Genomic DNA, 12,912 nt, shown 5'->3' on the forward strand with positions numbered 1-12,912 from the left:
TCACCGTCATCTTAATCTCCACACTGAAGGCAGATTTTCACATAATATAAAATCACTGACCAGTTGGTTTAATAAGGTTTCTGTTGGAGTTTATTAACATTGTAGTAACTCATGTGTGAGTATTTAATTGTAGTGTATAATTATTAATATCGGCTCAACCATCTCACTATCCACGTCTTCACTGTGCGGCGCGGCCCGACTCCCCGCCTCAGTACGATTACCTTCCCACGCACACTGCGTGGGGTGAGACTCGAGACATCAGTGTCTTGAATGTAGTACATGTGTTAGTATGAATGTAAGTTTGTATGTATTATTTGCCTGTATGCTACAAACATCACTAAAGAAAGCATAATATTGGGCTGCACACTGTCCCATTTTTTTTTTAATTTATAGACTAGCGCTTGGCTGCAATCAGACCTACACACCATACACGGACCATACACCACTACAGACCATAGGTTCTTCGTGGTTACTTCCAATACATAGATGGTTGTTGGTGAAACCCGTTGAATATTTGACTAGTAGATTTTAACTTTTTATTTTCAAGTGATTACTAAAGGCCTGAGCAGACAACAAATTTTGATGTAGGAGGTTGTCGGTCTTATATAATACTGGCTGATGCCCGCGACTTCGTCCGCGTGGATCTTCGTTTTTCAAAAACCCGCGGGAACTCTTTGATTTTCCGGGATAAAAAGTAGCCTATGTGTTAATCCAGGGCATAATCTATCTCCATTCCAAATTTCAGCCAAATTTGTCCCGTAGTTTTTGCGTTATTGAGTAACAAACATCCAAACATTTTAACAATTAGGATTAGGATTACTTTCATTTTATCAATAGTAGAAAATAGAAACAATAAATTTTAAATAAAATAGCAGCAATAAAATATGGACTTGTAAAACGCACAAAGTTCCAAAACAAAACCTATAAAAGCTTAAAGTGCAATAAACAAGAAGAGGACTAGGACTATTTTAAAGTAGTTTCATGACTGATTTAATATCAAAGTTGGCCCCGGCCAGCGACACGAGATGGTCGTTTGTTCTAGGATAAGAAACAAATCTTTTTGTTCCAAAGGAAACTTTTAAGAAAGGAAGGAAGGCATTTATTGCGCTAAAAGCTTCGCCGAACTAACTTTAAAATGGATTCAACTTTGTCCGTTGCATTTAGGGGGCGATGTCACACTGTTTTGTAACACCAATACAGCTGCGCGATTGCGGGAGAATGACAGCTACAATGTCACGATCGCAATCACCTCTGATTGGTTGACGCTAACTAACTACTGGCTACAATGCATTGTTGCAACAAGAAACGCACGAATTCAGCTAAATCTAATAAATAGTGTTACTCGTAAAAATTGCACCAACATCTTATTATCCTGCCTATTTCGACAAATAAATACAAATTTCTTTATTGCGAATCTGGGTAAACTGTGGAGATGTTACAAAAACAAAAAAGTACAGCCAAATTCTGCCTATTAGCATGCAATATGTTCTGATATACCTAACATCGTGTACATAGTTTTGATAAAATTAGTCACATTAAATACTCAGTCACAAAAAATATAGTACAAATAGATTTTGATTTTTTTGATTTTGATTTTTTGAGTAACTTGGTACGCTTCGGTGTAAATCTGCAATATGATATACAGAAAGGAAATCTCTTTGGAAGATAGCTCTTAATCTTATTGTTCTTTACTTTTCCTACTGTACCTACTGGTAGTAGACTTTGCATGCCAAACAGAGAGTATTGCTTTGTATTGTCTTAGGACTTTGTTTGCTGGAGCGTATACTTTCTTACTAGAATGGAATGGATATTAGATTTTATTATTCAAATATCATCTTGAATTGACATCGCAATTCGCAATGAAGCTTGTAAATTATTTGCAGAGATTTCAGAACTATTTGTAAAAGAAGATGTTTCAAGTCACACTGGATCTTCTACACTTCCTTCAAAATGGAGTTTTCTTTTGAAATTCCAGGAGTAATAAAAAGTTCAGTAATTTTTTTTATTAGTTCTAGCCATTGTAGGCTTAGAAAATTCCTTCTTCATATTCTACCACTAACATTTAACTTTTTCCGTTATAATTTTTTTTTTAAAGAATATTAGCCAAGTTTATTATGCTGACTAATATTCCCCTTTTCCCTCCAACTAAGCGCAAAGCCTGTGCTAGGAGTAGGTACGACTAATATCACTTGCTTTAACGGTGAAGGGAAACATCGTGAGGAAACCTGCATGCCTGAGAGTTCCCCATAATGTTCTCAAAGATGTGTGAAGTCTACCAATCCGCACATGGCCAGCGTGGTAGACTATGGCCAATACCCTTCTCACTCTGAGAGGAGACCCGTGCTCTGTAGTGAGCCGGCGATAGGTTGATCATGATGATGATGATGTATCTATCTGAAAATAAAAAATTAAAACCAGGTTATGCCGCTGTTATTAAGGTCACAAAAGAGCAGTATATACGGGAGGCTGAAAAGTTATTTTGAAACAATAGCCTCTTTGTGAAGTACTCAGCCTATATTCAGGGGCACCAAGCACATCGCATCAAGCACTGGCTCATGTGAATAACAATTTTAGCGCGTCACATTTTGTGATACCCTATAGTACACGACAGGTCGAGATGGCAATGGGGGTATGAGGCGGGGTGACGCACGTCACCCACACTCGCCCGCACCGGGTTAGCGCGGCAGCTGTGCGGGTGTGTGGGGCGTTCCCTCCCCGATTGCCATCTCGATTCTCGACCCTGTTGCGTACTATAACTAATGCCAGTACCCGTAGTACAAGATTTTACGTCTCACCAAACCAAACCAAATTCGAGAGTCGAAATACTTCCGCGTTACAGTAAAATGGACCTAAACAGCCTTGAATTGAAGTCAAATATTCAATGCCACTGATTTTAATTTCGCGATGTTTCCGCTTGGAGCGCTGGCTGTAGAAGTGTAGACAAACTTGAGCTTTAAAACAAGGCATTTAAGATCCAGTTTACTGTAACGCGGAAGTGTTTCGACTCTCGAATTTGGTTTGGTTTGGTGAGACGTAAAATCTTGTACTACGGGTACAGGATATTTTTAGGGTTCCGTACCTCAAAAGGAAAAAAGGAACCCTTATAGGATCACTTTGTTCGTCTGTCCGTTTATCCGTCGTGTCTGTCCAGAAAACCTACAGGGTACTTTCCGTTGACCTAGAATCATGAAATTTGGTAGTTAGGCAGGTCTTATAGCGCAAGTAAAGTAATAATCCTAAAACCGTGTATTTGTGGTTACATCACAAAAAAAAATTAAAATGTGTTCATTTTAGTAGTATTAGTACCTAGTAGTAGTAGTTAGTATTTTTCAATTTTCAAAGTTAAATAACTATATCAAGTAGGGTATCATATGAAAGGGCTTTACTTGCACATTCTGAAACAGATTTTTATTTATTTTTATGCATATTAATTTTTGATTTATCGTGCAAAATATCGAAAAATACGACTCTAATACGGAATCCTCGCTGCGCGAGTCTGACTCGCTCTTGGCTGATTTTGTAAATCTTCTTCCCAGTAGATACAGGTAAAAAGTTCAAGATCGTCGTCCCTTCATTCAGCATCCTCATACCCCGATATTGGTTCACTCTATAGTATACCTCACATGAATAAATGAATTTCTAAGAACTCTAAAGTATTATAATACACTTGAATTATGAACACAAAACGTTTGATATCATCGATATAAATGACAAGATATGCCCAAGCGAACAAAATTTTTCACGGTTTTGGAACCAAATAAATCAGCGCCACCTCTTAGATACTAATGAACGAACCGTTTGAAATCCAGACGTCACTGAGGTTGCATTGCTGCTAAATAAACATTTTAGGACCAATGAGTCGGTGCCATTTTGCTTGTTCAATGGCCCTGTCCTTACGAAGTAATCAACTTTGAAATCCAGACGTCACTGAGGTTGCATTGCTGCTAAATAAACATTTTAGGACAAATGAGTCGGTGCCATTTTGCTTTCTCAATGGCCCTGTCCTTACGAAGTAATATATAAGTCAATGTTTGACATTAAATTATTCTGATAAAGGCATTGACAGTGGTGGGCGGCTGGTAATAATGTAGGATAATGCCTGATAAGCCGTCATCAAACTGTTCGTGGCAGATTATGAAGATCGCTACACAATACAGGTATACTATGACGTGAAAATAAGCCAGATTATATTTATTACCTGACTAGCTGATGCCCGAGACTTCGTACGCGTGGATTTAGGTTTTTCAAAACCCCGTGGGAACTCTTTGATTTTCCGGGATAAAAAGCACCCTATGTCATTCTGCAACCAACAAACCAACACATGTTCGCATTTATAATAAGGGTACTGATTAGGTAGGTAAATGTAAACTGAAACGATTAAATAAACGACTATTGAATATTGCACTGAACACTAAATGTAAACATTATTTAATTTGTAATTATCAATATAGGCCTTCCAATTAATAATTTCGCTCATCCCCGGATGAACCTGCTTCAATACAATCCAAATGGGATTTCTACCGAGTTCAAATTAAAATGATATACATTTTTATAAAAACTAAGCAAATTGACATTCAATATTGGCTCGTTAAGCTATGATAGCCTAGTGGTTTGGACGTCCGCCTTCTAATTGGAGGTGTATCTGTAATTTTATAATTACAACTACGCATAAATGTGTCGTGAGACGTGGACACTGACAGTAGGCCTTGTCCACAAATTCAAAGTCGCTCAGCGTGCTATGGAGCGAGCTATGTTGGGTGTCTCTCTGAGGGACAAAATCCGCAACGAGGAAATCCGTCGGAGAACCAAAGTGACTGACATAGCTCAACGAATTAGCCAGCTGAAGTGGCAGTGGGCAGGCCACGTCTGCCGTAGAACCGATGGCCGCTGGGGCAGACGTGTTCTGGAGTGGAGACCGCGTATCGGCAAGCGCAGTGTGGGACGACCTCCAACCCGCTGGACTGACGACCTTAAGAAGGTAGCGGGAAGTGGGTGGATGAGGAAGGCGGAAGATCGTGTGTGGTGGCGCACTTTTGGGAAGGCCTATGTCCAGCAGTGGACGCAAACAGGCTGATTGATTGATTGATAAATGTGTCTGCATCTTATAGCTGAACTAGCTGAACCCCGCAGCTTCGCCCGCGTGTATATAATATAGCCTATGTCACTCAGGAATCATGTAGCTTTCTATTGGTGAAAGAATTTTCAAAATCGGTTCAGTAGTTCCAGAGATTACCCCCTACAAACAAACTTAACGACCATCATTACCTAGTATAGATTTAGCATTAAGTTAAGTTGCATGTCCAATGGTTTGGTTTACATTATTCTTTCTCGATTTGGAAACAGGGACGGTTTTACCGATTTCTATTTCAGTTAAAATTAGATAAAACTTACTTGATTTTCGACATTGACATTTTCAATATATTCCGTAAAATTGAGATTTTATTTGCTGGCAGTCTTTGTTCTACAACTACGCCCCCCTGTCAATGTCAATCAAGTGCCAAAAGAGCCTTGTACTGTATCTCACGTTTATTATAACATACAAGCTGATGCCCGCGACTTCATGCGCGTGGATTTAGGTTTTCTAAATATCCCGTAGGAACTTTTTGATATCACGGGATAAAAAGTAGCCTATGTCACTCTCCAGGTCTTTGACTATACCCATGCAAAAAATCTCGTCAATCCGTTGCTCCGTTGCGACGTGATTGAAGGACAAACCAACAAACCAATAAACCAACAAACAAACACACTTTCGCATTTATAATAGGGGTAGTGATGCCAACTCTGGTAGTAACCAAATAAATTAATTGAATTTCGATATAGAAGCAGGTGCAAGCTTTATTTAGTTCATAGACATGTCGCATTAATGGTCAATTTCGAATTTAATTCACCCCCGAATGCACCTGGATCGAATTCGATCCAAATTCGAATTATATTGGATCTAAATGGGAATTATTCGATCTAAATGGGTAGTATGGGGATTTGTGTGGAACCTAAGCGAAACGGTGTCCGTAATTGGCGCACCGGAACACTTATTTGGTGGGTAATATGGTTATCTGGTTTTGCATGTTGTGGGATTAAAATGGTCTTTCTGTTTAACGAAATATGTATCGGTAACAGAGTCTAGTGTAGTGGCATCCAGAGTTGTTTGGTTACAAAATTTTGGTAACATTTCTACTAGCATTTTAATGTAGCATTCTAATTTAGTGCTCTTGTATAGACCAAAATATGAAGAGTATTCTTATTATCTACTAGCCGACCCGCCCGGTTGGGTGGAATTTAGAAAATAGGGGGTAGAATTTTCAAAAATCCTGAAATAGGTACCTACGTATTTTTTTCTTTTGTAATCGAAACCCCAATAATAAATTGTCAATGAAGTAACTTGAAAAATAACGGATTTTCTTACAAACCTTCATCCCTTATTTTAACCCTCATGGCAGTAGAATTTTAAACAATCGTGAAGTACGCATTTTTTTTCATTCGTTTTTCATCGATGTAACTTTTAAAATGATAGACTTTCGAACAAACTTCCATACCTCATTTAATTTAACCTACTTAGGGGTGGAATTTTGGAAAACCCTTTTTTAGTGGATACCTACTCTTTAAAAAGAATAATACTCTCAAAATTTCATGTCTCTAGGACCTGCGGTTTAGGCTGTGCGTTGATATATGTATAAGTCAGTCAGGACTTTGAATTTTATATGTATATATACAGATGAAGTAAAAAATTACAACACATCTGTCGTATTGAATGATTTCATTCCCGTAGCGCACACACCCTTAATATTTTTTAATAAAGCCATACCGAAAAATACTGTTCCATTGTTTTCAGTTTTACGAAGCCATACATCAAAACGTCAGAAACAATATGAACCCATGTTACGCGTCTGTCAATAGCAATGCCTTACTCAATGCATTGTTTTTGGACCACACCTAACCATCAGGCGTCAACCCTATTACTTTCACTTCACTATCTTTTTATATCAGAAATGCGGTATAATTGATCCGTGAGGGATAGTAGGGTTGTCACAAATCATATTTTGCATTATCGATGTGTCAAACTAGCGGTCATCTCGTCTGTTTCTTACATTACCATTTTTATTCACGTATGAAATAATACTTGGGGAAATACTTCTTGCAGAGTCATGAATGCGAAAGTGTGATTGTTTGCTGGTTTGTTGGTTTGTCCTTCAATCACGTCGCAACGGAGCAACACATTGACTTGATGACTCTTTTGCATGGGTATAGTCAAATACCTGGAGAGTAACATAGGCTACTTTTTATGCCGGAAAATTAACGAGTTCCCACGGCATTTTTAAAAACCTAAATCCACGCGAACGAAGTCGTGGGCATCAACTACTCAAAAATAATAGTCTAAAGATGATTTTATATGAAACATACTATGAAATTCAAATAGGTTCCGAACTATAAATACGTAATTTGATCGCAGATAAAAAGTTACACAAATGGTGGCGCGAGCTGTCAGTAAATTATTCATGAATCTGATTACTTTCGAATAAATAAATAATGCATTTTCAGAATGGATGTTTTGTGTCCGAACCATCGATATAAATGACAAGATATGCCCAAGCGAACAAAATTTTTCACGGTTTTGGAACCAAATAAATCAGCGCCACCTCTTAGATACAAATTAACGACCCGTTTGAAATCCAGAAGTCACTGAGGTTGCATTAGTGCTAAAGCACCACTGAATGGGTGCCATTTTGTTTGTTCAATAGCCCTGTCCATACGAAGTAATATAAATAAGTCAATGGTCCGAACCCATCAAATTTACGAGGGAAAAACTATTATTACTTAGTAAGTTTTAAGGGATCCGTATGTCATAACGGAAAATCGTGAAAACAACTTTTTTGACGACCTTCAGCGCAGTGGTGAAATCTGTGGTGTCTCAAAAGCCGGAGAACCTGAGTTCGTTACTCGGCAAAGGCAATTTGAAAGCTTATCGAAGGATAGAAACTCATACTGAATACTCAAAGCATTAGTGCTTTTGAGTATTCAGTATGTGTTCCTATAGTACTTAGGTATTCATTTAAATTTTCCACTGTCTCTTTGTTCACGAATTACACTAAAACTACTGAATGGCTAATACTGTAGATTAGTATGTATTTTTTAATCCCGAAAATCAAAAGGTTCCTTCGGGATATGGGACCAATTTTTTTAAATATCACTTCAATATGAATCGATTTTGACTTTTTTCAATTCAAAAATATAACTTACCATTGGCGTCATTTTCATACAGTTACAGTATACAGTTGTGTATTTTTTCAATTACGACTTGATTGTAATTCCTACGTCATAATTATTACAAAGAATGCCAAATCACACTTGGCTAGCGTTGTGGACTATTGCCTAAGCCCCACTCATTCTCAAAAAGACCTATTTTCAGTAGTGGGCCGGTGATGAGTTGATGATGATGATTATAAAGTAACTAGCTTATGCTCGCGACTTCGTCCGCGTGGACTACAAAATTTCAAAACCCTATTTCACCCCCTTAGGAGTTGAATTTTCAAAAATCCTTTCTTAGCGGATGCCTACGTCATAATAGCTATCTGCATGCCAAATTTCAGCCTGATCCGTCCAGTAGTTTGAGCTGTGCGTTGATAGATCAGTCAGTCAGTCAGTCAGTCAGTCAGTCAGTCATTCAGTCAGTCAGTCAGTCACCTTTTCCTTTTATATATAGAAGATGATCATCAACCGATAGATGTCCACCGTCGGATATAGATCTAGGGACTTCTATACGCCAGGATCTCGCACCGCCTGAATTCAGCGGCTCCCTGCGACTCGCCTGATTTCGTCCGTCCACTAGAGGGGGGTCTTCATACCGCTGCGCTTTCCGGTGAGAGGTTGCTATTTCAGCACCTTGGGTTATTATAAGATCATTAGTCATAGAGTAACTGCAAGGCTCTCTTTTCCCATTTCATCTTTATCTGCAGCCTTCCATATGCACTGTAAGCTCGAATACGAGTTGCGATAATAGTTTTTCACTCAAGTGGCGATAAAAGATAACAGCAGTGTCGTTACAAAGTTTCAATTACGCCGGACTATATAGCTAGGTATCGTTTTGAGATAGATATTAGATAGAAGACCTGTGTTCAGTAGTGGGCCGGGGATGGGTTGACCATGATGTTGATGATTTCAGCTGTTAGTGGTATAATTTGTTATTTAAAAAATACTACTGCATATTAAAATAGAGATAGTATATAGTATAGTAGTAATAGTAATAGCCTCAATAGCTCAATCGGTAAAGGAGTGGACTGAAAACCGAAAGGTCGACGGTTCAAAACCCGCCCGTTGCACTATTGTGGTACCTACTCCTAGCACAAGCCTGACGCTTAGTTGGAGAGGAAAGGGAAATATTAGTCATTTAATATGGCTAATATTCTTTAAAAAAAAAAAGAAAAAAAAAACGGGTCTTCATTTAAGGCTGCTATAACGGTCAGATAGGTTAGGAACAGCAAGTGCTAGTTATCTTGACAATAGATTGTATCGATCCGTTGTCTTGCAATAAGGTGCCATCTAAAAGACTAGGTATACGAGTAGGTAACCGTATATGCAGGACACACCGATATACTGCTAGGATAATAGAAACTACGTACCTACTCTATGTAACGACACAGCCATTAGCTTTTATCGACCCTCGAGAGAAAAACTTGCTTCAACTTTTGTTCAAGTGCATATAGGGGACTGCGGTTAAGCTGTGAAGGGGGGGGATTATGTTGAACCTTGATTAGTATGCATAAAGTGCAACGCACACTTGCTTAGTAGAGTGATACAGAGACGCAGTCTTATCAAAACACACGTCAATGTGTCAGTCAAAGCCAAGTTCGAATAAGAAAAATATTCTAACAAGATTCATATGAATATATTTATATCGAAAATATTTATTAGTCATTTATTATTCAATTATATTTTGACTATTCTATTCAAAGTAAAAAAAACATAAAATTAAGACTAAAATAATTAAAATTATTTATTTTCTTATTCTCTATTTAATTATTAATTATTAATTCTAAAACCTCATCAAGACCACAGCAGCGAGGCATTGTACCCAAGATGCTGGCAGCATTATCCCTCTGGATGGCAAAACTCAACAAGATTCATATTATAGGGGACAGGTGTAGGTGACAAGTGATTAGTTGTTAGTATGACGACCTCCCTGGCGCAGTGGTGAGCGCTGTGGTCTTATTAGCGGGAGGTCCCGGGTTCGATTCCTGGCAGGGGTTTGGAATTTTATAATTTCTAAATTTCTGGTCTGGTCTGGTGGGAGGCTTCGGCCGTGGCTAGTTACCACCCTACCAGCAAAGCCGTGCCGCCAAGAGATTTAGCGTTCCGGTACGATGCCGTGTAGAAACCAAAGGGGTATGGGTTTACTAAAAACTGCCATACCCCTTCCAGGTTAGCCCGCTATCATCTTAGACTGCATCATCACTTACCACCAGGTGAGATTGCAGTCAAGGGCTAACTTGTATGTGAATAAAAAAAATAAAAAATAAAAGTTAACAGCACAGAATATATCAAGAGGGGATCCCAACATCAATGGTCAACAGGTTTGTTTATTAACTGTTAAGTATTAAGTGTAACGTAATTCTAAACGTTCACATAATCATAATAATCATAATCATTTATTTATTTTGCTCAGATATGGTAGGTACATGTATATATTTTTTTTTATTTTTATTTTTTTATTAAGATACAAGTTAGCCCTTGACTGCAATCTCACCTGATGGTAAGTGACGAGATAACGCACAACAGACGGAAACGTTTAAGTGCGGAAACCAGCCCAGAATGAAGAAGAAAGTGACGAGATGCAGTCTAAGGTAGGAGCGGGCTAACCTGGAAGGAGCATGGCAGTTTTTTTATTAAACCCATACACCTTTGGTTTCTACACGGCATCGTACCGGAACGCTAAATCGCTTGGCGGCACGGCTTTGCCGGTAGGGTGGTAACTAGCCACGGCCGAGGCCTCCCACCAGACCAGACCAGAAATTTAGAAATTATAAAATTCCAAATCCCTGCCAGGAATCGAACCCGGGATCTCCCTCTAATAAGACCACAGCGCTTACCACTGCGCCAGGGAGGTTGTCAAAAATATTATTTACACACACTTCACTCACTTATTATTTAATAGCGTATACGCTGATTTTATTAATCAATTCACATTTAAACACATACCTAACATGCACTTCCTACTAATCAATGTGCGCAGGCAAAAATTTTAGGAGCATTAGGAGTGAAAAGCGTTTTTTTTTGCCACTTGCAATAGGAATAATTACAGCAATGTCAACCAAACATGTCAGTACTTTTTTTTTTTTTTTTTTATTCAGATACAAGTTAGCCCTTGACTGCAATCTCATCTGGTGGTAAGTGATGATGCAGTCTAAGATGATAGCGGGCTAACCTGGAAGGGGTATGGCAGTTTTTATTAAACCCATACCCCTTTCAGTACAAATGAAATGTAATTTTTCATGACAATAGAATAAACCGAGGGTTCGGAGGGGTTTCCTCGACGCGGAAAATGCGTCGAATCACGGGTTATTAATGGGTTGTGCGTTTTGTACAATGTTATAAATTAATATTAAAAAAAAAAGATTCCGACGAATTGAGAACCTCCTCCTTTTTTGAAGTCGATTAAAAAACCGGCCAAGTGCGAATCAGACTCCCGCACAGAGGGTTCCGTACTACAATCGTATTTTATCGACATTTTGCACGATAAATCAAAAACTACTTACTAGATCTCGTTCAAACCAATTTTCGGTGGAAGTTTGCATGGTAATGTACTACATCATATATTTTTTTTAGTTTTATCATTCTTTTATTTTAGAAGTCACGGGGGGGGGGGGGGGGGCGACGTGACGGGACACATTTTACCACTTTTTATCCCGGGAAATCAAAGAGTTTCCACGGGATTTTAAAAATCTTAATGGACGCGGACGAAGTCGCGGCCATCAGCTAGTAACATAATATTAAAAGTTACTTAAAAGCTTCAGCACATTCAACTATAAAGGTCGAAATTAAAACTGTGTGAGAACGAGTTCTTACCCCACTTTCCTTTTAGATGTTCGAAATTTCTTTGAAAATGGTAATTGTTTTGAATATTCCCTGAAAATTTAAGAAATATTAAATGTGCTAGGTACTATGTTACTATTTTATTACATTAATACCATAGTGGAGTTATTTAAATAATAATTGTTAATGAACATTAACAGACAGACTTTTTTATTAATAGTTATTATATACTTAAATAAATAAACAAGTCAATACTTCAAAATAGTATAATAATGTAAATTATTACTCCATAAGCTTCCGAGGCAAAAAATTGGTCAGGTTATTGGTTTCAGCGAGTGTCCAAAACGTAAATTTCATTCTTCACTCATCATTATTTGGCTCTTAGATAAGTAATAGTTTTTTTATTTATTTTTTATTAATAGATAAAGCGAGCAAACGACTCTCGAATTCTAGCAAAGTTTGGTGAGACGTAAAATCTTATACTACGGGTACTGATGTTAAGTGATTACCGCCGCCCATGAACATTTGCAGCACCAGAGGAACCGCCGATGCGTTGCCGGCCTTTTAAGAATTTGTTGGTCCGCCCCTTGAATAACCCCATGTTGTAATCTAGTGGGAACACCGCCGATGGTAGTTGGTTCCACAGTTTCCACGTGCGTGGAAAGAAGGATCTGGCGCAGCGGACGGTCGAAGTGCACCAGACACCCAGGTGGTGAGGGTGAAATTCCTTACGGTGGCGCGCGGTGCGGTTGTAGAAAAAAGAGGGTGGAATGAGGTAAAATAGTTTGATTAAAACATTTTTATTTCAGTACCTTTTACCGTTTCAGTATTTTTTACCTTTTTTCTTTTCAGTATTTTTACCTAGGTAATATAGCTTCAATATCATTG

Source organism: Maniola hyperantus, chromosome 11, assembly GCF_902806685.2.
Source record: "Maniola hyperantus chromosome 11, iAphHyp1.2, whole genome shotgun sequence".
NCBI lineage: Eukaryota > Metazoa > Arthropoda > Insecta > Lepidoptera > Nymphalidae > Maniola > Maniola hyperantus.